The sequence below is a fragment of the Lynx canadensis genome, chromosome X (genome assembly GCF_007474595.2).
Source record: "Lynx canadensis isolate LIC74 chromosome X, mLynCan4.pri.v2, whole genome shotgun sequence".
NCBI classification, from domain to species: domain Eukaryota; kingdom Metazoa; phylum Chordata; class Mammalia; order Carnivora; family Felidae; genus Lynx; species Lynx canadensis.
In genome coordinates, this window is record NC_044321.2 from 68,213,105 (window position 1) to 68,237,472 (window position 24,368).

General features: G+C 36.3%; 1 pseudogene; it reads right to left on the bottom strand.

Moving 5' to 3' along the window:
- Positions 1–18,696: 18,696 nt before the first annotated feature.
- LOC115506817 overlaps positions 18,697–24,368 on the bottom strand; it is a 116,414-nt pseudogene continuing 110,742 nt past the window's right edge.

Consider the following 24,368-nt stretch of genomic DNA (forward strand, 5'->3'; position numbering starts at 1 on the left):
AGACCGGTGGAATAGAATAGAGACTCCAAAATTATACCTACAAAAGTATGGCCAACTAATCTTTGACAAAGCAGGAAAGAATGTCCAAAGAAAAAGACAGTCTCTTTCACAAACAGTGCTGGGAAACCTGGACAGCAACTTGCAGAAGAATGAAACTAGACCACTTTCTTATACCATTCACAAAAATAAACTAAAAATGCATAAAGTACCTGACTATGAGACAGGAAACCATCAAAACCCTAGAGGGGAAAGCAGGAAAATCCCTCTCTGACCTCAGCCACAGCAATTTCTTACTTGACACATCCCAAGGCAAGGGAATTAAAAGCAAAAATAAACTCTTGGGACCTCATGAAGATAAAAAGCTTCTGCACTGCAAAGGAAAAAATCAGCAAAACTAATAGGTAACCAACAGAATGGGAAAAGATATTTTCAGATGACATATAGGACAAAGAGCTAGTATCCACAGTGTGTAAAGAACTCATTAAACTCTGCACCTGAAAAACAAATAATCCAGTGAAGAAATGGGCAGAAAATATGAATAGGCACTTCTCTAAAGAAGACATCCAGATGGCCAACAGGCACAGGAAAAAGATGCTCAACGTCACTCCTCATCAGAGAAATAGAAATCAAAACCACACTCAGATTCCACCTCATACCACTCAGAGTGGCTAAAACTAACAAATCAAGAGACTATAAATGCTGGTGAGGTTGTGGATAAACGGGAACCCTTGTGCACTGCTAGTGGGAATGCAAACGGTGCAGCCACTTTGTAAAATTGTGTGGAGTTTCCTCAAAAAATTAAAAATAGACCTACCCTATGACCCAGCAATAGCACTGCTAGGAATTTACCCAAGGGATATAGGAGTGCTGATGCATAGGGGCACTTGTACCCCAATGTTTATAGTAGCACTTTCAACAATAGCCAAATTATGGAAAGAGCCTAAATGTTCATCCACTGATGAATGGATAAAGAAATTGTGGTTTATGTACATAATGGAATACTACGTGGCAATGAGAAAGAATGAAATATGGCCTTTTGTAGCAACGTGGATGGAACGGGCGAGTGTGATGCTAAATGAAATAAGTCATATAATGAAAGACAGATACCATATGTTTTCACTGTTTTGTGGATCCTGAGAAACTTAACCAAAGACTATGGGGGAGGGAAGGAAACAAAAAGTTAGAGAAAGAGGGAGGCAAACCATAAGAGACTCTTAAAAGCTGAGAACAAACTGTGGGTTGATGTGGGGTGGGAGTGAGGGGAGGGTGGGTGAGTGGTATTGAGCGGGGCACCTGTTAGGATGAGCACTGGGAGTTGTATGGAAACCAATTTGAGAATAAATTTCATATTAAAAATAAATAAATAAATAAACAAATAAATAAATAAATAAATAAAATTTTAAAAATAAAAAAATTAAAGTTAAAAATATATTAAAATTAAAAACACACATGCAAAAAAATCGAATAAATCATGCTCGATTCTTGGTGTGTTTTGGTCTGGGTGTTGAAAGTTGTTTGATAGATTAGAGATAAAAAGAGGGGAAAAAAATGGAAATTGAGAATTTGAATAAATGAATATACTGAAGTAGACTAGGATAAAATTATGGGAGTAAAATAGAATTTGAAAAAAATATATACAAAAGTAAAGAATATAGTAGAAAAAATTAAATTATTTTTAATAAAAATTAAAAATAAAAATGATTTTTTCTCTTTATTGAAGAAAAATAAAAGAAACAAAAAGGAGAAAAAAGAAAAACAAGGAAATCAGTTGAAATTTTGAAAAAGTTAATACACTGCAGTAGACTAAAATAAAATGATGGAAGTAAAATAGAATTTGAAAAAATTGCATAAAAGTAATACATATAGTAAAAAAGAATGAAAAATATTTTTAATTAAAATTGAAAATAAAATTATTTATTTCTCTTTTTGTATTCAATGAAAACAAAGAAGGTAAAAAGAAGAAAAAAGAATGAAAATTGAATAGGTGGACCCGATAACAGGTTGAAATACGAGTGAAATTACTTCGTTTTCCCCTAAAAGTCAGAGTATGAAATGCTTTATAGTCCTTAAACTAAGCAGGTGGTGAGACTTGTGTTCTTGAAGAGCGAGGTTGGCCCAATTGGGCAGGGCTTAATGTAACTGCTCCATTCTCCACTGGATGGCGCTGCTAGCCTACTGCGGTGGAGTGTTGAGGCGCTCATAGGTGTGTATGTGCATGTGTGGGAGTGGTGAAAATGGCTTCACACAGCTACCCAGTCTCTAGTGTCAGAACTCTCTTCTCCCCAATCAACAATCGCACACCCGTCCTCTGTCTTCATCTTCCGTCCACTGCCCGCTTTTTCACTGTCTGTGACCAAGCCCCAGGCAGTACCTCTCTCCCGAGTTCTAAGATGTGACTGTATTCCCCGGCCCCTTACTTTGAAGGACTGCGGCTTTGACCCGTTCCACCCCTCTGCAGCTGGGTCTCACCGAGCAATGGCTGAATGCTGGCTGCACCCAGGAACGCCTGCTGGACCCTGCTGCTGCTGGCGCCCCAAGACTGCGGCCAGGTGCCAGCCCGCCCCAGAAAAAGTTCACAAGATAGTGTAGCAGTAGCATTACAGGTATAATGGAAAATCACAACACACATCTGGCACCAAGCTTCACCCTTAATGACCTTGTTCCAACACCAGCAAATGTGGCCATTCCCTGGGGTCTGCTGGGGCCTGGTGGCCTCAACAGTCTCTACCAAATGTCCTTCCATCAGTGGAACCGCTTTTCCCCGTGTGGCCCGAGAACCTCCGAGACCCCACTCTGCTCCTGGGGATTTGACCTTCCCACCAGAGCACTGCCAGGTATCGAGCTATAGAGTTTCAGACTCTACACTCCACCTATTTACAGTCTTAATGGAATTTAAACCCTCTTCTTTCTACTTTCTCCCTTTTTAGTTTAGTCCCTGTGGCTGTTTCCAATTTTCCACTTTCTCTCCATCTGATTTTGGGGAGGGGTGCTTTTCCCATAACCCCATCCCCCATCTTCGTCCTCTCTCTGCCTGCAAAAGCGGCTCCCTGCCTGTTGCAGCTTCTCTCTCCCCAAGTTCACCTCTCCATGCCGTGTACCTCCTGAATTCTGTGGTTCAGTTTGTGCAAATTGTTGTGTTAATCCTCCATTCAGTTTTCTAGGTGTGCAGGATGGTTTAGCGTTGGTCTGGCTATATTTCATGGACACGAGACACTCAAAAAACTTCCGTGCTGTTCTGCCATCTTGGCTCCCCTCATAAAATGGTTTAGTTTTAACAGTCACATATACTATTTAAACACCAGTTTATTTCTACATGGAAGACTTATATTGCAGACTATTGATTATATCAAGGGGTCAAGTAGTTTTTCCCTGCAGAGCAGAATGCCATTTTAAAAATACTGGATGAAAAGAAGAATAAAAATATTTGATGTGGGAAAAACTAATAAAAGTGTCAATTTCTTCCAACTAGCCAGCAATTCTCTAGAATATCTTGACATCAACATTGTTTCTAATTATTAATTTCATAAATATTTGTGATTATGCTACTGTGTTACCCATCCTTAGCAGCATGTTTTAAAGAATATTCTTTTGATAAAAAGGGAAAAAGGATTTGTAATGTGTCAGTACTTCACTCAAATTATGGAGGTATATATGAGCCTGAATATCTTAAAAACTTATACCCTATAAATGTTCCATGACAATGTTTATCTTGCCTGGGATCTGCCTGAATAAAACACGTTGGCCAAAAGCCAAGCTATAAACCATATTTCATTGAATTTAAGAATAAGCCATTGAAATGTGCATTATATAATTTATCACTATGAAAAAAATAAAAGCTACCAATTAAGCTAGTCCAATGCTTTTTACCCATGTGGGTAAACAATAACATCCTGATTTAACAAATTTTAAAATACAAAAATACATCTGCCTTCTCCAAACATTGAAATATTGTATTTGTAAATTTATATGGTCCCTCAGACACAGATTGTGATAATATTTTGAAAGATCAAACTAAAAAGTAACACATGTTCCTAGAGGTCATAGGTAAGTTTTCATATAGCTGAATAACAATGACTTTTGATAAGGAGGTTACTGTTTCAAATTCTGAAAATGAGTCAAGTATCATATCATATAATGTATATCATATTATAATGTTATATTTTAACTGGATATCTGGAGTTTGCAGGGTAGAATAAATGATAATTTGATTAGAAGAAAAATTCTCAAAAAATATGACCTAGAAATAATCAAACAGAAAAAGTGGTGAGGGGAAAGTTTCTAAATAATAAATGATTTCTTATTAAAGAGTATATCTGTTTTATTTCTGTGCTTTCATGGAGAGATGGAACTTGAAAAATGAGAGAAGAAATCAGCAATAGTGGAATGTAACTATTCTTGGCATATATTTAATAGAAACCATCATAATTTCCTTAATGTCAAGTCAAAAGTAGATACATGTGCATGTACCCCTTTTAATCAATATTTTTGAATCCTTTCAATAAATACCTAGTATCGCAATTGCTAGGTTGTAGGATAGCTCCATTTTTAACTTTTTGAGGAATGTCCATACTGTTTTTCAGAGTGGCTGCACGAGTGTGCACTCCCATTAACAGTATAAGAGAGTTCCCCTTTCTCTGTACCCTCACCAACATCTGTTGTTTCCCGTGTTAATTTTAGCCTTTCTGACAGGTTTGAGATAGTATCTCATTGCGGTTTTGATTTCAGTTTTCCTGATGAAGAGTGATGCTGAGCACCTTTTCATGAGTCTGTTGGCCATGTGATGTCTTCTTGGGAAAATGGCCTATTCATGACTTCTGCCCATTTCTTAACTGGATTATTTGTTTTTTTGGGGGGGGTATTGGGTTTGATAAGTTCTTTACAGATTTTGGATACTAACCCTTTATCGGATATGTCATTTGCAGATATCTTCTCCTATTCCCTAGGCTGCCTTTTAGTTTTGTTGATTGGTCCCTTCATTGTGCAGAAGCTTTTTAGTTTGATGAAGTCCCAATAGTTTATTTTTGCTTTTGATTCCCATGCCTCCAGAGATGTGTCTAGCTAGTAAGAAGTTGCTATGGCCAATGTCATAGAAGTTTAAGAAGTTACTATGGCCAATGTCAAAGAGGTTGCTGCCTGTGTTTTCCTTCAGGATTTCGATGATGATTTCCTGTCCCACATTTAGGTCTTCCATCCATTTGGAATTTGTTTTAGTGGATGGTGTAAAAAAGTGGTCCAGTTTCATTCTTCTGCATGTTGCTGTCCCATTTTCCCTACACCATTTGTTGAAGAGACTGTCTCTTTTCCTTTGAATATTCTTTCCTGCTTTGTCAAATATTCTTTGGATATTCTTTTCCTGATTATTTTACCATATACTTGTGGGTCCGTTTCTCAGTTTTCTATTCTGTTCCATTGATCCATGTGTTTGTATTTGTGCCATTACCATACTGTCTTGATGACTACAATGTTTTAATATAGCCTGAAGTCTAGAACTGTTATGACTCCAGCTTTTTTTTTTCAAGGTTGCTTTGGCTATTCAAGGTCTTTTTTGGTTCCATATAAATTTTAGGATTTTTTGTTGTAGCTCTGTAAAAAATGTTGGTGGTATTGTGATAAGGATTGCACTAAATGTGTAGATTGCTTTGGGTAGTATAGAGATTTTAACAATATTTGATTTTCCAATCCATGAGCATGGAATATTTTTCCATTTCTTTGTGTCATCTTCAATTTCTTTCATAAGTGCTCTAGGGGTGCCTGGGCGACTCAGTTGGTTAAGCGTCCAACTCTTGGTTTCAGCTCAGGTCATGATCTCACAGTTTTGTGAGTTTGAGCCCCACATCAGGCTCTGCACTGACAGAGCTCTCTCTCCCTCTCTCTCTGCCCCTCCCTGGCTCATGTTGTCTCTGTTTCTCTCAAAAATAAATAAACTTAAAAAAATAAGTGTTCTATAGTTTTCAGAGTACAGATCTTTTTACCTCCTTGGCTAGGTTATTTCAAAGTATTATTAAGGTTTTTGCTGTAATTTGTGATTTCTCTTTCTCCTGTTTCACTATTGATGTATAGAAATGCAACAGATTTCTGTATGTTGCTTTTGTATCCTGTAATTCTGCTCAATTTGTGTATTAGTACTAGCAGTGTTTTCGTGGAGTATTTCTGGTTTTGACAGAGTATCATGTAATGTGTAAATAGTGAAAGTTGGACTTCTTCCTTGCCCATCCGGATGCCTTTTACTTTTGTTGTTGTTGTTGTCTGATTGCTGAGGCTAGAACTTAGAGGACTGTGTTAAATAAAAATGGTGAGAATGGACATCCTTGTCTTTTTCCTGACCATAAAAGAAAATTCTGTTTTTCCCCATTGAGGACGAAATTAACTGTGGGGCTTTATATTGTTCTTTATGATGTTGAGATGAGTTCCTAATATCCCTTCTTTGTTGAGGGTTTCTATCAAGAATGGATGCTGTATTTTGTCAAATGATTTTTCTGCATCTATTGACAGGGTCATATGTTTCTTATCCTTTCTTTTATTAATGTGATGTGTCTCACTAATTGATTTGTAAATATTGAACCACCCCTTCAACCCAGAAATAAATCCCACTTGATTGTGGTGAATAATTCTTTCAATGTACTGTTGTTTTCAGTTTGCTCATATTTTGTTAAGAATGTTTGCATCCATGTTCATCAGGGATATTAGCCTGTAATTCTTCTTTACTGGGGCCTTTTTCTGGTTTTTGAATCAAGGTAATGCTGGCCTCATAGAATGAGTTTGGAAGTTTTCCTTCCATTTCTATTTTTTGTAAGAGTTTGAGAAGAATATGTATTAACTCTTTTTTATACAGCTAGTAGAATTCCCCTGGGAATCCATATGATTCTAGACTTGTGTTTTTTGGGAGATTTTTGATTACTGATTCAATTTCTTTACTGGTTATGGGTCTGTTCAACTTTTCCATTTCTTCCTGTTTCAGTTTTGGTAGTGTATATGTTTCTAGGAATTTGTCCATTTCTTCCAGATTGCCTATTTTATTGGCATATAATATTCTCTTATTGTTTTTATTTCTGCTGTGTTGGTTGTGATTTCTCCCCTTTCATTTGTGATTTTATTTATTTGGGTTTTTTTCTCTTTTCTTTTTGATAAGTCTGGCTAGGGGTTTATCAATTGTAATAATTCTTTCAAAGAACTAGTTTTTAGTTTTGTTGATTTGTTCTAATGAATTTGTTTCTATATCATTTATTTCCGCTCTAATCATTATTATTTCCTGTATTCTGCTGGCTTTAGGATTTATTTGCTGTTCTTTTTTTCTTCCTTTAGGTGTAACATTAGTTTGTATATTTGAGACTTTTCTTGCTTCTTTTTTTTTCAACGTTTTTTATTTATTTTTGGGACAGAGAGAGACAGAGCATGAACGGGGGAGGGGCAGAGACAGAGGGAGACACAGAATCGGAAACAGGCTCCAGGATCCGAGCCATCAGCCCAGAGCCTGACGCGGGGCTCGAACCCACGGACCGCGAGATCGTGACCTGGCTGAAGTCGGACGCTCAACCGACTGCGCAACCCAGGCGCCCCAAGACTTTTCTTGCTTCTTGAGTTAGACCTGTATTGCTATATCCTTCCCCTCTTATGGCCATCTTTGCTGCAATCCAAAGATTTTAGACTGTCTTGTTTTCATTTGCATTTGCTTCCATGTATTTTTTATTAATTTATTCTTTAATTTCCTAGTTAGCCCATTCATTTAGTGGATGTTCCTTAACCTCCATGTATTTGTAGTCTTTCCAAATTTTTTTCTTGTGGTTGACTTAAAGTTCATATCACTGTGGTCTGAACATATGTGCAGTATTATCTCTATCTTTTTTAAATCGTTTGGCCTGATTTGTGACTCAGTATGTTAACTCTTCTGGAGAATATGTGCTCTCAAAAAGAATGTGTATTGTGCTGCTTTAGAATGAAATTTTCTGAATATATCTGTTAAGTCTATCTGGTCCCATGTGTCATTCAAAGCCATTGTTTCCTTGTTGAGTTTCTGCTTAGATGATCTGTCCATCGTTGTGAGTGGGGTGTTAAAGTTCATTACTATTATTTTATTGTTATCAATGAGTTTCTTCATATTTGTTATCAATTGGTTTATGTATTTGGGTGTTTTCAAGTTGTGGGCATAAATATTTACAATTGTTAGTCTCTTGTTGGATAGACCCCTGGATTATAATATACTGCCCTTCTTCAGTATTTGGTTTAAAAGTTACAGTCTTTGGTTTAAAATATAGTTCCTCAAAATAAGTCTGGCCACGTTGCCTTTATTTTGATGTCCATTAGCATGACAGATGGATTTCTATCCCCTCACTCTCAATCTGCATAGATCTTTAGGTCTAAAAATGAGTCTGGAACTGCTGGGTGGCTCAGTTGGTTGAGAATCTGACTCTTGATTTCAGCTCAAGTCATGATCCCAGGGTAGTGGAATTGAGCCCTGCATCAAGCTCCATGAAAGCGTAGAGCTTGCTTAAGATTCTCTCACTCTCCCTCTGTCCCTTTCCCCTGCTCATGCTCCCTCTCTCTCTTTAAAAAGAATGAAATAAAGTGAGTATGGTTTAGGCTGAATATAGATGGGTCTTGTTTTTTTATCCATTCTGACACTTTTGTTTGTAGCATTTAGTCCATTTACATTTAGAGTGATTATTGAGACGTATTAATTTAGTGGATTGTATTACCTGTAAAGTCATTGTTTCTGGAGATTTTCTCTGTTCCTTTCTAATATTTGTTGTCTTTTATTTTTCTTTTCCAATCAAAGAGTCCCATTTAATATTTCTTGCAGAGCTGGTTTAGTTTTCATGAATTCTTAGTTTTTGCTTGTCTGGGAAACTATCTCTCCCCCTATTCTGAATGACAGACTTGCTGGATAAAGTATTCTTGGCTGCATATTTTTCCCATTCAGCATATTGAATATATCATGCCCTTCTGGCCTGCCAGGTTTCTGTGGAGAGGTCTGCTGCTAACCTGATTTGTCTTCCCTTGTAGTTTTGGGATTTCTTTTCCCCTGCTACTCTCAGGATTCTTTCCTTATGTTTTTTACTTTGCAAGTTTTCCAATGATATGCGTTGGTGTCAGCCTGCTTTTGTTGATTTTGATGGGAGTTCTCTGTGACTTCTGTATATGGATATATGTTTCTTTCCCTAGATTAGGGAAGTTTTCAGCTATAATTTTCTCAAATAAACCTTCTTCCCTGTTTCCCTCTCTTCTTCTGGGACTCCTATGATACAAATGTTATGACACTATATGTAATTGCTGAATTCCCTAAATCTATGTTTATGACCCAATATTTTTCTTTCCCTCTTATTTTCAGCTTCATTATTTTCTATAATTTTATCTTCTATATTACTTATTCATATTTCCGCTACTTCCATCATTCTGGTCATTACATCCAATTCATTTCACATCTTAGTTATAGCATTTTTTATTTCGATCTGACTAGTTTTTAGTTTTTTTTTTCTCTGTGATAAGGGTCTTTCTGGTTTCTTCTATTCTTTTCTGAAGCCCAGGTAGTATCTTTATTATTCTTGTTTTAAATTCTGGTTTAGGCATATTCTTTATGTATATTGTGATTAACTCCCTAGCTGTGATCTCTTCTTATTCTTTCTTTTGGGATGAATTTCTCCAGCTTGGCATTTTGTGTAGGTCTCTGTCTTTTGTGTGATTGTAAAGCCTGTTCCTGGTCCTATTTCCGCTATAGCTGAAGTGTTGCAGCAGTCTATGATCAGTAAATATGGTGTCTGAGGTGTGTGTGTGGGGGGAGGGGGAGGTTGTGCTAATCTTATGGGGGGGGCTTGCTGCTGTTCTGTTTCTTAATCACACTTGGCCTAATAAAAACGCACCATCAGAGAACGGGGAGAGCAGGGTTGGTATAAGCCACTCAAGTCTCCACTGTATGCAATGTGTTGCTTCCTGAAGTCCATCTGTGATGAGAGGGGTGAAAACTGACATTGCTTCAATCTCTTCCCTGAGGAGAGGAGTGCCAGCCCCTGTTCAGGAAGCCCTCATAGAAGAACGAACAATCTGCCCTCGTATGTCCTAGACTTCCATCAGATCTCTGCCTTCACTCTGTGTCCAAGCCATCTGGCCATCTGGCAGTGCATGCTTCTGTGTTTTATCTCATGCGCATGCCTGTTTTTCAGAACTCCAAATTTTAGGCTCCTGGCACAGTGCAGACTCACACTGATCCTCTGGAGGTGGGTCTCACCCTGCTGTTATTAGTGCAGGCTTGTTCCAGAAGGGCACTGCATGATTCTGCAAGGTCTTGGATTTCACAGTAAAGTGTAGCAAAAAGCTGCCATCCAGGTTAGCTGCCCTCAGCAGGCATCTCTGCTCATATGCTAATGAAAGGGGTAGCCCTATAGCACCTGTCAACTCTTTTGTTCCCTGAAAAGTAGTGCCACCTCTCCCAAATATACCCCAAGAAGGGTAGAACTATTATCTCTCAGCGCAACCTGGAGATCCTCAGAGCATGCTGTCCAATCCCGAACCTCTGACTTTCTTATCCACAGGAGTACGACTATGTCTGATGGTCTTGACAGACTTTGAGCTCTGCTGCTTATAAAAACGGTGATCATCAGACCTTCTCATTTTCTCAGTCAACAGTTTTTGCATGTGTTTTTCTTGTGCAATCCCCTGCATTCTGCTTTCTCTCTCTCTCTGTCTCTCCTATCTCTCTGAGCAGGGCCCCCTCCCCTCAACAGCACCCATGATTCTTTTCTCCTCCAAGTCACATCTCTGTACCTCTAGCTTCCACAATGTGGACTCCTTTCTCCCTCCAGTTGTGCAGTTTGTTCTCTCAGTCCTTAGATAGATTTCCTGTGTGTTCAGAATGATTTGATAATTATCTAGCTGTGTTTCAGGGATGAGGCAAGTATAATGTTCTCCTACTTCTCCACCATCTTAACTCTTCTTCCTCCCAGCTTTCATTTTTTAAATCAGCTAAACAAGAAGAAAAAGGTTTTGAATTTTTATACTTACCCATATTCATCTTTTCTTGGTCAAGAAAGTAGTATCATGTATTATTAAAAACCTCAGCAGGGCTTTTATGACTCTGGAGGAAGGTCCCTCTTTTTTGGAAAGACAAGTTAACATTTGTTGTAAGATACCAATATGTAATTACATATTTTTAACTGCGTATTGCCATGCAGTGAGGAAAGGTTCAATGGATTTGTCATCAAAGCATGGAGTTTTCTTTAAAAGATTTATTTTTGCAATTGGGCTTTCTCTTCTCTTTGAGCTAATTACAAAGAACAGTAATAGGCAAGAACAATATCAATAAAGAAAGATTATTGATGTAGTAGATGTTTATACATGTGTTTGTATGCATTTGACAGTGTGGATACAGTAAATTAATTTGGACATATGTCAGAAGTAATCATTGAGATTTAATAACATTTAATAAATGAAAATTGTATTTCATATAATTAAAGTTTAAGTTAATATGAACATAATTACTGACAATTATAATAAGATAATGCCATTACAAGTAGAAATTCAACCCTGTGACTCCAAGGGTTTGCATCCCTCAGAGGAGTAGGGAATTTTCTGTGTTCGGAATCAAGTAATAGGAATTAATTGAACTATAGCTCTCCAATATATCCACTTAGTATCCCAGATCACCATAATTACTATCAGTGCCATTTAAAGAGTTTGGGAAGCCTTTACAAAGATTTACAATTGATCGTTATTACAAGAAAAATAGTAACTGGGGAATAATCAGGATACAAATTTTTCAAAATAGAAAAATAGAAGGAAAGGTGATAATCATATTTCAAAAATTACATATTATAATCCAATCCTTTATCATATGGATAATTAATTTATTTCTGTGTTCTTTTCTGAATTTAGCTAGTTTATGTAGCTCATGCTTAAATATGGGGCAGAATCCATCACTCTATTATAAGAAATCTAAGTTGTTACTTCCTGTATCCAACTTTTCAGAACAGAAAATGTCATCAAGTGTGGGTTAACGTTTATTTTATGGAATATTTTCTTGTATCTGAGAAATTCAGAAAAAGAAGAAAAACACTATTGCATTATTATGCCACTATTGCTCAATTTTATATAAAATCTCATGTACTTTGAAGTTTGGAATAGAATACTAGACATTCTGAAAGTTTATTTTCCTATATCACTCCTCTTAAATATTGAGTAGAAGCATGTAAAAATGTCTACCTATACTTCCATGGTGGAACTAATTCATAAAGCACACTACAAAATAAAGCACACGATAAAATTAGACTGGCAAGCAGTCTTTTGAGATACTCAGGCTATTGTTCCCTGCTTCATCCCTGGGAAATATATAGATTACTGTACAGCTTCCTTTCAAAATATGTCCAGTTGCTCCTTTGTCCCACATTGCTATAACAAATGGTGGTTAGTTGTAACCATGTTAACAGAATGGTATGTGATTTACATGATGACAAAGCAGATGGTTTAATGTTCAGCAGTCAGAAGGAAAGATCAGTAACTGATTTCTTGGCTTCAAGACTTACTTAACTCATTCAAGTTAATTTTACCTGCAATGAAATTCTTTGGAGATTATCTAAGAACAAAATTTAAAAATCTTTGTCTCCCATCTCAGAAATATAAACCTTTCTGGCATGTGTACACTATTCATTAAAATGTCCTTTATTTCTTCTTCTTTCCCAATATAATGAAGTTAGATTCCAGTAGGTCTGAACAGCATAAATAGAAGGAAAAAAGCCTTCAATTAATTTATTTACTAAGTACCCCAGAACAATGTGTTAATGGATGGCAAATTTTGAGGAAATTACATTATAATGAAAATAATTTAATTGTACTGGGAATGAAAAAATACCCAGTTATGAAAATAACTGGGTCTGCTTATGAGTGTAAACTAGACATAGTCTTATTCTACTTTCTGTGATATCATAGTTCTGGCTAACTAATTCTATGTTCTAAAACGTTATCACTTTTTAAATATTCTTTTCATTATTTATGTTATAGTTATATTGAAGTTGACCTAAACTCATGGTTCAAATAATTCCGTTTCAGTGCTCTTCTTTTTTACCCAGAGAAATATGGGTGGCTCTTTGTTCTGTGAAGGAAGCCAATGCAGCTCATTTTCATATCTGTTAATTATTACAGCTCTTGTTAGGCCTTACCATCAATATATATTTGCAATTAAAGCTCATTGCCCTTTCTTTTTATTCTTTAGCATTCTACAAGAAAAAGCTTAAGTATTTATAAAGCCATGAAATCCAAATAACCCTATCTTTTGGTCTTTCTTCTACAATCTCATTTTTCTGGCCCCATTAATAGAAATTAAATATAAGTACTAAGGATGTGTAATATTAAAAAAAACACAACAACTAATGCCTGGACAACTGTTTTACCAGACATCTGGTTCCACACTGGCTGATTGCATGGTAAGCCAAAAGTTAGGGAAATTACATTACTATCATTAGGTGGTTTATCACTTAAGTATTCTAAAGAGCAGGAATTTCCTCAAGTTCTTTCATAGTTATTTAAATTCAAGAATTGGTAGCTGGTTGATTTTTTATATTGACTCTGAGGTAAGTTACAGTTGTGATGGGGGACTTGAACTATTTGGACAGCTGCTTGGAAATGTCATTCTATTAATAGCAAGACGTGTCTGACTATGCCCGCCATTCCCTTCCTTCATTACAATTTATTATGAGATGACATGGTAACTTTTTTCCAAGGCTTCTAGGTCTTCTAAATAGCTCTTTTTTGTTCAAAATTTGGACCAGAGAAACTTCCTTTCATGGTTTTCTTTTCTGAGAAATGAAATTGCCAAGAGTGCAAGTCTTCAGACTCAGGTGAAGTTTTTCTCAGGGTATGGGGATGGGAACTAAATATTTAACATATTACTTCAGAAGGAGGGTCAATAATCTTATGGGAGAGATGCCAGAAGTTTAAGAAGTTAGAACTTTTGTCTTAAAGAGCTGTTTTACAAAGTATCTCCAAACATAAATATTCTGTGACATATAAAAATGTTGGATGAATATAAACACAATTTGCAGATGATTAAATAACTGCACTAAAATACTAGCATTTAATGCATTTAAGCTTAATTCCTACAGAAGTAGAATTGAAGCTCATTGTGCATTAATTATAGTTCACCTTATCTTGGCTTTCTTAACAGCTTAACTTCTTTTTAAAATATAGTTTCCTCTTCCTTGGCTGTATATTCTTCCTAAATTATTTTGATTTTTTCCTCTTAGAATAAAGTTGAAAGGCAAGATATGCCAGGAGAAGATCAGGTAAGAAAATGATAGTAACAACAGCAACAAAATTATATTGAGGAGAACTAAGTAAAAAGTATTTGTCTTCACACTAAGAACCTAAGTATGATGAGACAGAATGTACTCAATTTAATAATTTTATAGTCCAAAGTATAGTTACTGAATTGCTTTGGAATTGCTACTATTAAGAGCTGCCTGCAATGTGGGAAAAAGTGAGTCAAGTGGGATCTTTTCTTCTCGTACACCAAATATCCAGCTGGAAACATCTGGATGACTAATTGGTTCACTTTTCCTGGGTACTATTTAATTTTGTTTCTGTAAAAGTTCTAGCACCTGATCTTTTTTGGCTCTGGGCTTTTGGATGTCACGGTAGTTGGATATATTGTCACCTTCTTTCTCTTCTGTATTGTCTAAGCTGTGTGTGTGTGTGTGTGTGTGTGTGTGTGTGTGTGTGATAGAGAGAGAGAGAGAGAAAGAGAGAGAGAGAGAGAGAGAGAGAGATGGTTATATAATGTCCAAGTTATTTTTTGTTTCTGCTAGAGTATGAGTTTCTAGACATTTTTTTAAAAATTCATTTGTTTGTTTATTTATTTATTTATTTTACACTTATTTTTGACAGACAGACACAGAGAATAAGTGGGGAAGGGGCAGAGAGAGAGGGAGACACAGAAGCTGAAGGAGGCTCCAGGCTCTGAGCTGTCATCACAGAGCCCGACATGGGGTTGGAACTCACAAACCCTGAGATCATGACCTGAGCTAAAGTCAGATGCTTAACCAACTGAGCCACACTGGCGCCCCTAGATAATTGTTTAATGTTTATTTATTTTTGAAGGAGAGAGAGACAGAGCACGAGGGGGGAGGGACAGAGAGTGAGGGAGACACAAAATCCGAAGTAAGCTCCAAGCTCTGAGCTGTTAGCACAGAGCCACTGTGGGGCTGGAACCCACAGACCACGAGATCATGACCTGAGTAGAAATCTGACACTTAACTGACTGAGCCACCCAGGTGCCCCAAGAGTTTCTAAATAGTGGGAATTTTTTCTGTTTTTGTTCATTTTTTGTAAGGAGTATATCTCTTTACCAGGAAACTTTTTATAAGTAATTTACCATTGTCTTAAAGATGTGTTTTTGCAAGTGAGAAGAGTTTGTAAGTGAATAGACAGAAGGACTATTAAAACATGAATGTATTTCAGCAAAGAGATACTGATTTTTTAATTTATAGTCACAGAACTTAGAAAAGCTTCAATTACTATATGAAAATATATTCTTTATAAGGTGTATTTTCTTTTGCAAGTTTGGCATTTCACACCAGGGAGTCAGGCTCAAGGTACACAATTTAATATATTCAAAAGATTTAGTTGAGTAGAATCACTTGCTTACCCAATTGGCCTTCAAAGTAGAGGGCTAAACATATTTTCTGAGAACATTTTCAGGAATTCACGTAGTAGTGCTCTCTCTCTCTCACACATGCATGCATACACACATACACACCACACACAAACAAATATGGTTAGCAACAGCAGGTTTGAAACGGACACTTAGAGATTCTTTTGTAAATTCCCCTCTAGGCAATCATCTTAGTATAGATTGTTTATATACGAGTGCACAATTTATGGATTTTTAAAAATATGTCATTAAAATCCTTGGTGGAATTAAATTGGATGTGTAAACATTCAATTAGAAAATTTGATTATCCCTTATTAGCAGACAGATATCTTGAAGATAGCCTAGTTGTAGAAATTCTCTGTTTAATTACTTTTGAGGAATAATATGAGCTCTGTCATGAATTTTGACATTTGGAGAGATTCATATATCTTCTGTTTTCAATCATTTTCAACGTGCTGCTACAGTATACTTTTTTAGTGTCTAAAGTAACTCCCAATAGGATAACAGTATATTTTTTTAATGTCTATAGTAACTCCCAATAGGAAGAGACAAATATATTTACAATTGAAAACTTTTGTCAAGTTTAGAGTTCTCAAGTAAAATATTTCCAAAATGCTATTTCTTTTTATAATTAATTTATTTTAAATTTGATTATAATTGTCATACAGTGTTACATTAGTTTCAAATACACAACATAGTGATTCAACAATTCTATACATTACTTGGTGCTAATCACATTAAGTGTACTCTTTTTTTCTTCTAATTTTTCTTTAATGTTTATTTATTCTTGAGAAAGAGACAGCATGAGTGGGGGAGACAGAGAAAGAGGGAGACACAGAATCTGAAGAAGTCTCCAGGCTTTGAGCTGTCAGCACAGAGACTTGACACGGGGCTCAAACTCACAAACCGCGAGATTATGACCTGAGCTGAAGTTGAAAGCTTAACAGACTGAGCCACCCAGGTGCCCCTTGATAGGTGTACTTTTAATCCCCTTCCCTGTAACACCCATCCCCCAACCCACCTCCCCTCTGGCAACCACCAGTTTGTTCTCTATAGTTAAAAGAGTCTGGGGGATTTTGGTCTCTTTTCTTCTTTGTTTGTTTTGTTTCTTAAATTCCACATATGAATGAAATCATGTGGTATTTGTCTATCTCTGGCTTATTTCACTTAGCATTAAAAAAAAATGCTATTTCAGTTAATCCTGTCTTGGGCCATCCTGTTCATTTATCTACAGATACTTCTGGTTGTTATAGATTGTTTCTTTATGTGTTTTTAACTCAAGGACACACTATTGGACATGCATTCAATTGGTTGAGGGTGTGGCACTTGGGAGAAATCCCATCTTTAAATTATTCAGAATTGGAATTTAGACTTCAGATTTAGAATTTACGCTCTAGAGTCAGTCTGGCTAGGTTTACATTCCAGATAAAAATTACTAGCTATGATGTTGCACACATTACTCAGTGGCTCAGAGCTTCTCTTGTTTTATCTGAAAAATGGAGATCACGACAATGCTAAAATTGTTGTAAATATTACCTGAGATAATTAGCTTTAGTTTTTATATATAGTGCTAAATATTAGCTGTAGTTGCTATTTCTCTCCTTCCATCTCTTCTTTCCACTCCATTGGCACTGGCACCCCCTCTTCTTCTCCTCCTCTTCCTCCTCCTCCTCTTCTTCCTCCTCCTCCTCCTTATTCTCCTTCTCCTTCTCCATAGTAGTATTGGCTCTAACTCACAGTCTCCTGGCTCTCTGTTCCAATCCACACTACAAAGTTTATCCATAATAATCTTTCTTTGGCATTATCCTAAAACACAACCTTGTGCAAAAACCTAACTGATTAAAATAAGACTGCTATTATTAAAGTTTCTTTGTTGGGGCACCTGGGTGGCTTAGTTAAGTGGCAGACTTTGGCTCAGGTCATGATCTCATGGTTTGTGGGTTGAAGCCCCATGTTGCAGTCTGTGCTGACAGCTCAGAGCCTGCTTCAGATTTGGTGTCTCCCTCTTTCTCTGCCCCTCCCCTGCTTACACTCTGTCTTTCTAAAAATGAATTAAAATGTTAAAAAGTTCTTTGTTACTTTGATTCTTCTCTTTTTTTTAAAGGCTTACCTTTAATGCTAGTTCTCCAATTCATTTTTCAGCATTACTGACTTTTTAAATTTTTTTTAATGTTTACTTATTTTTGAGAGAGAGAGAGAGAGAGAGTTCAAGCGGGGAGGGGCAGAAAGAGAGGGAGACACAGAATCTGAAGCAGGCTCCAGGCTCTGAGCTGTCAGCACAGAGCCTGATGCAGGGCTCGAACTCAGGGACTGCAAGATAGTGCAGACACTTAACTGACTGAATCACTCAGGCACCCTACGGCATTCCTGACTTTTCTACTTTATTTCAGGCAATTAAATCCTCCTGCTGTTGTTGGTCAAAAACAATAGGTGTTAAGAATAAAAAGAGGGGCGCCTGGGTGGCTCAGTCGGTTAAGCGTCCGACTTCGGCTCAGGTCATGATCTCGCAGTCCGTGAGTTCGAGCCCCGCGTCAGGCTCTGTGCTGACAGCTCAGAGCCTGGAGCCTGTTTCAGATTCTGTGTCTCCCTCTCTCTCTGCCCCTTCCCTGTTCATACTCTGTCTCTCTCTGTCTCAAAAATAAATAAAACGTTAAAAAAATTAAAAAAAAAAAAGAATAAAAAGAAAAGGAGGCCGGCCATCTTGAAAAATTGTGATGGTAACAATAAAAGCAATAATATTATCAGCTTACACATATAAGCTTTACCATCTGCAAAATACATATGTGTGTGTGTGTGCATGTGCGTGTGTGTGTGTGTGTGTGTGTGTGTGTGTACAGGCTTACAAAATGCCTTACAGATACTTTCCTAACTTTTCTCATTTAGACAGGGGCAAGAATTTGTCTGAAGGAATAAACATACATAAATAATATATGAATTTGTGGGTATTTGACTGGACCATGAAGAGTCTTTTTTTTTTAAATAATACAATAAGCCTTAGAACATACAGATAAGTATATTCAGAATTGATGACAAAGTCCCCCTAGGTATACAAGAGATAACACTCTTCAACTAGGAGTTTGTAAGGAGGGATTATCCTAAGTAAAAAAAAAAAAAAAAAGAGTTTGAGCAAGGAACAGAGATTGGAGAGCACTACATGTGTTTGAGAGATAATGAAAGGCTATAATTTTTCTGGAAGGATGTAAAGAAAGGACTAGCCTGGAGTGTCATTGTAGGTGTCTGTAATGCTTTGGATTTCTATGGATAGAAGTTGTGGAGGGTTATGGTCTAATACAGAGAGTCCTAACCCCTTGATTCTTAAGGCCTGAACAGACTACTGTTGGGCTTTGTTTAAAAAGTCATTTAATAGATTTATTTCCCCTCATGTTTTGATTATCACCACACTTAACAGAGAAGAAAAAAGAAACATCATTACCTTTCCCTTCATCACATGTCAAAGTATTCAAGATTCTTATTATCCTTGGATGTTGTGCCCTTTTTAGATGGCAGGGGTTTTGTATTTACTGCTTTCTGCATCCATGTACTAAAGTCTAACTGTTTTTTGTTATTTTTTGTTTCTAGTCAAGTTAGTTAACATACTTGGCTTCAGGAGTAGAACCCAACGATCCATCTCTTACATATGACACCCAGTGCTCATCCCAAAAAAGTGCCCTCCTTAGTACCCATCACCCATTTAACCCATCCTCCCACAAAGACATAAAGTCTAAATGTTTTAGCAGAATGAATGAAAATTGACTAAGCAAAATGAAATTATGAAGCAGTGTTGTGTTAGTAAATGTTCAACTATTGTTTGGAAAAACAGGCATGAAAATAATATTTAAAATAAAAATAATTTAAAATAAAAATAAAATAAGTAAATGCATGGTATTCTTTATTGTAAATTCCATATAGTCAGTTGATTTCCAGAGAATACTTTTATTGATTTTTTTAAACTTTTTTATTTTAATTTCAGTTAGTTAACATACAGTTTTATATTAGTTTCAGGTTTACAATATAGTGATTCAACAACTCCATGCATCACCCAGTACTCATCACAAGTGCACTCCTTAATCTGCATCATCTACTTAACATCTCTCCCCACCCCCTCTCCTCTGGTAGCCATCAGATTGTATCTATAATTAAGAATCTGTTTATTTTTTATTTATTTTTTTGTTTTTTTAATTTTTAAATAGTTTTTATTATTTTTTGTAATTTTGAATTCTCTTTAATGACAGATTCATATTATACTTACATATGGACATTAATTTTACTTATAAAATATATCTCATATTTAATTAGTTAATAGACTAATATACTAATAATACAGAGTAAATTTTATAAAGTTAGTATGTAGTAAATTTTATGAAGTTATGTCAGTTATTAACCAACTACTGTTGTGATTTTTATAATAACTAGCTTAAAAAGAACTTCAGGCTTTTAAAAACTATCTGGTTGGCTAAATGGAGCAGAAAAGTATTAACAAGCACAGTATACTAGCACCATTTATTACAAGTTTACTATATACCTGACACGATCTTAAACACTATGTGTACCAGTCTTAATGAATCTTTACAACAGTCCAATGATGTAGCTTCTTTCCAGCATCTTCATATATAATGATGCTTCCCTAGTAACTATTTCTATTTTTGTGTGACAATTCATGCCACACATTGTAAGGATTATACTTATCTATTTTTTCCAGGGAGTTGCTAACCAAATTGCTATTTAGTAGTACTGGAGTTGGTTGACTGAGGCCTGCATCTTGATTAAAGCACAGTAGGAATGCATCTTCCACATTATATATAGAAATAACTTATAAGCTTAGCTTCTATAAATAAATGAATGAATGATTCCTGTTACTATCTTGAAGCATGTAGGATACAGGGCTGAGTCACAAAATTTACAAGTATTTCAAATGTCAATGAGAGAGATGAATTAAATGAAATTCTTGTTGCACATGGAAATACAAACTCATTACCAATTTGAAGATTTGTACAGGTTGTAAATTCAACTTTAAGTTCATAGATTGCAGTAAGGAGCAAAATCTTGCAGTGTTGTACACATTTGTTTTTTTTCACTGCATAAAACATATCAGTTTTCCTATTAGTTAAACTACTGTTGTAAAATCCAGGCTGGTGATATCATGGGATTACAGATTTGATTTCAGATATTCTTTTTTTTTTCTTTTTTAGTTGTGAGAGGACTGGTTTCAACTTTGTTATTTTTTTAAATTTTTGCCAAAATTTTTATTTAAATTCCAGTTAGTTAACATACAGTGTAATGTTACTTTCAGGTGGAGAATTTAGTGATTCATCATTTATGTATAACACCCAGTGCTCATCACAACAAGTGCCCTCCTTAATACCTGTCACGTCTTTAGCCCATCCAGCAGCCCACCTCCCTTCAAGCAACCCTCAATTTGTTCCCTATAGTTAATACTCTGTTAATTGGTTTCTCTTCTCCCCACCATGTTCATTTCTTTTATTTCTTAAATTCCACATATGAGTAAAATCATATGGTATTTGTCTTTCTCTGACTTATTTTTCTTGGCATAATATTCTCTAGCTCAATTCATATCATGGCAAATGGCAAGATTTCATTCTTTTTTATGACTAGTAATATTCCACAGTATATGTATGTATATAAACACTTGGGCTGTTTCCATAATTTGGCTATTATAGATAATGCTGCTAAATCATCAGGGTATACGTATCCCTTTGAATTAGCATTTTTGTATTCTTTGAGTAAATACCTAGCAGTGCAATTGCTGGATTGTAGGGTACTCCTTCATCCTTGTTAGATGCTCTGCATCTTGGAAGATGGCAACAAGCAGAGTGGGGATGATGGCAATAGAGTGAGCCAGAATCACTCGAGCAAAGTGTCACCATTTTAGGTTCAGGAATTCTTCCATGATGAACTGGCCAAAATAGGTTACTGTCATGATGGAGCTCTGTCCTGCAGCCAGGATCCCCACTGCCCAGATGTATAGTGCAGCAGACCCAAGTAACATCTCAGTACAACACCCCCTTTATAGATGCCCACAGCCAGTGTTGAGTTATCATCAGGAAAAAGGGCAGTGTGGGGATTGCCATTATTTTTACAGACTGCAACCACCTAGTTGTTTTTTTTTTCAAAAACTGCTTCAGCAAAGACAGACAACAAAGATGTTGATGATGAAGGAAACAAAGGGAGCAATGCAAGATTAAATGAAAAAGTACATATTAGTTTCTTGAACTTCATGCTTATTGGCTTATTTTACCTTTCTGGACTTGACTAAGGCAGAATGCAGGTACATATTGTGTGTCATGATGACAGCTTTCACGATGCCCACAGCCTGCTCAATCTGTGGGAAGTGACATCCTGAATAGGAGGGCAGGAATATGCCCTTGAGTACCTGGCTCTGTCTGGGTTTAACTGTAACATATATCCAAATGTGAGGGCCATAATAGTTATGAGAAAGTCTAAAGAATGCTTATAGCTTCCATAAGCCATATTTGTCCAGAGAAATGCAAAGATATCTGCAATGGTGATGAGAACTCCACCCCATAGAGGATACCTTCCTATAGACAGAAGATTGATGGAAATGGCTGATTCAATAATTTCTTGCATATCTGAGCAAAAAATAGCCAACTCACCATTAGCCATAGGATAATTTATAAGACCCTGAGATACTGATGGTGACATACTTCAGCAACCCCATGACCACTTTCAATCTAGCTGCAAGGTGCTGGAGCAGGAGTCCCATGATGGTGGCCAACAAAATAACCCAGAACAACTTAAATCTAGCCACTGCTCCAGACTGCAAATCAGATTCAATGTTTCCTGGATCCAAGTAGGCAGTGCTCATGAGAAAGTTGGGTCCCATGAAAGCGCAGAGTTTTTGAAAGTTAAAACAAGAATACTATTCCTCAGGAATGGTGATCTTCTCATCAAAGTAGGTGATGAATGACTCTTGTGAGTGCCTGGTGGACTGGGGAAGAAACACATTATTGTAGACATGGCTGAGGGTACCAAGACTGGCAGACACCCCATGGTCTCCAGAAGCATCATCAGACATCTTTTTTTTTAAGTTTGTTTGTTTGTTTGTTTGTTTTTGAGAGAGAGAGCATGCAGGAGGAGGAGGAGGAGGAGGAGGAGGAGGAGGAGGAGAGAGAGAGAATCTCAAGCAGGCTTCTCACTGTCAGTGCAGAGCCCGACTGGGCTCAAACTCACAAACCATGAGATCATGACCTGAACTGAAACCAAGACTTGGATGCTCAGCTGACTGAGCCACCCAGGCACTCCCATCATCTGGCATCTTCTAATCAGTACCTAACACCACAGTGGAAGCCTGAATTCCCAAGTTCTTAGAATAACATTCAGCTCTGCAAGCACCTGACAGGATCTCCCACAGCGCCCACTCCACATCCCGGAGCTAACACCAACTCTAGTACTATCTTGAAAAGGAAGGTCAAGAGTGGACATAATTGTCTTGTTCCTGATTTTAGAGGAAAAGCTTTCAACTTTTCAATGTTGAGTAAAATGTTAGCTGTGGGTTTTTCATATATAGCCTTTTTTAATATGGAGATATGGTCTTTCTATGCCCAAAGTTTTAAGAGCTTTTGACAAGAAATAATATTGAATTCTGTGAAAAAACTATCTGTACTTATTGGGAGGATCATATGATTTAATACTTAATTTATAATTTTGGGCTTAGTAACTTTGGGCTTAGTTTGTTCTTCTAATTCCTTGAATTATACAGTTAGAGTGTTTATTTCGTATCTTTCTTTTTTTCCTTAAAGTAGACATTTGTTACTATATGCTCCCCTCAGTACTACTTTTGCTGTATCCCAAGGATTTTAGTATATTGTGCTTTTATTTTTGTTTGTCTCAAGATACTTTCTGATTTCCCTCTTGGTTACTTCTTTGATTAATGGTTCATTCAAGAGTATGTTTTTTAATTTACATATATTTTTAAAATTTTTCAGTTTTCCTCCTGTTACTGATTTCTAGTTTCATACCATTATAGCTAAAGATGATACTTGATATGATTTAAATCTTTTTTGAATTTGTTAATGTTTGTTCTGTGGCCAAACATATGATCTATCTTGAAGAATGTTCTGTTTATACTTGAGAATTTGTTTTCTGGTGCTGTTGGACAGAATGTTCTGTGTATGTCTGTTTAGTCCATTTGGTTTATAGTGTTATTTAGATCCCCCATTTCCCTATTAATTTTCTCTTAATGATCTGTCTAATGATGAAAGTAGGATATTGAAGTCTTTTACTATTATTCTATTGTTGTCCATTTCACCTTTTAGTTCTGTTAATATTTGCTTTAAATAGTTCAGTGCTCCAATATTGGGAGCATATATATTTATAATTTTCTATTATTTTGATGAATTGATGCCTTTCTCACTATATAGTATCTTTTTTGTCTCATAAAATTTTGACTGAAAATATTTTATCTGACATAAATATTACCATTTCTACTCTCTAGGTTACTGTTTGCATGGAATATCTTTTTTCCATCCATCCCTTTACTTTCAGGCTATTTTTAAGTATCTTAGAGGGATCAGATTTAGGAACTTGTTTTTTAATCTATTTAGCCACTCTGTCTTTTTTCCCCACTGATTATTTATTTTTTTTATTATTTTTTTCATCATGATAAGTGTACTTCTTAATTCCCATCACCTATTTTACCCATCCCCCCACCCACCACCTCTCTGGTAAATATCAGTTTGTTTTATATGGTTAAGAATCT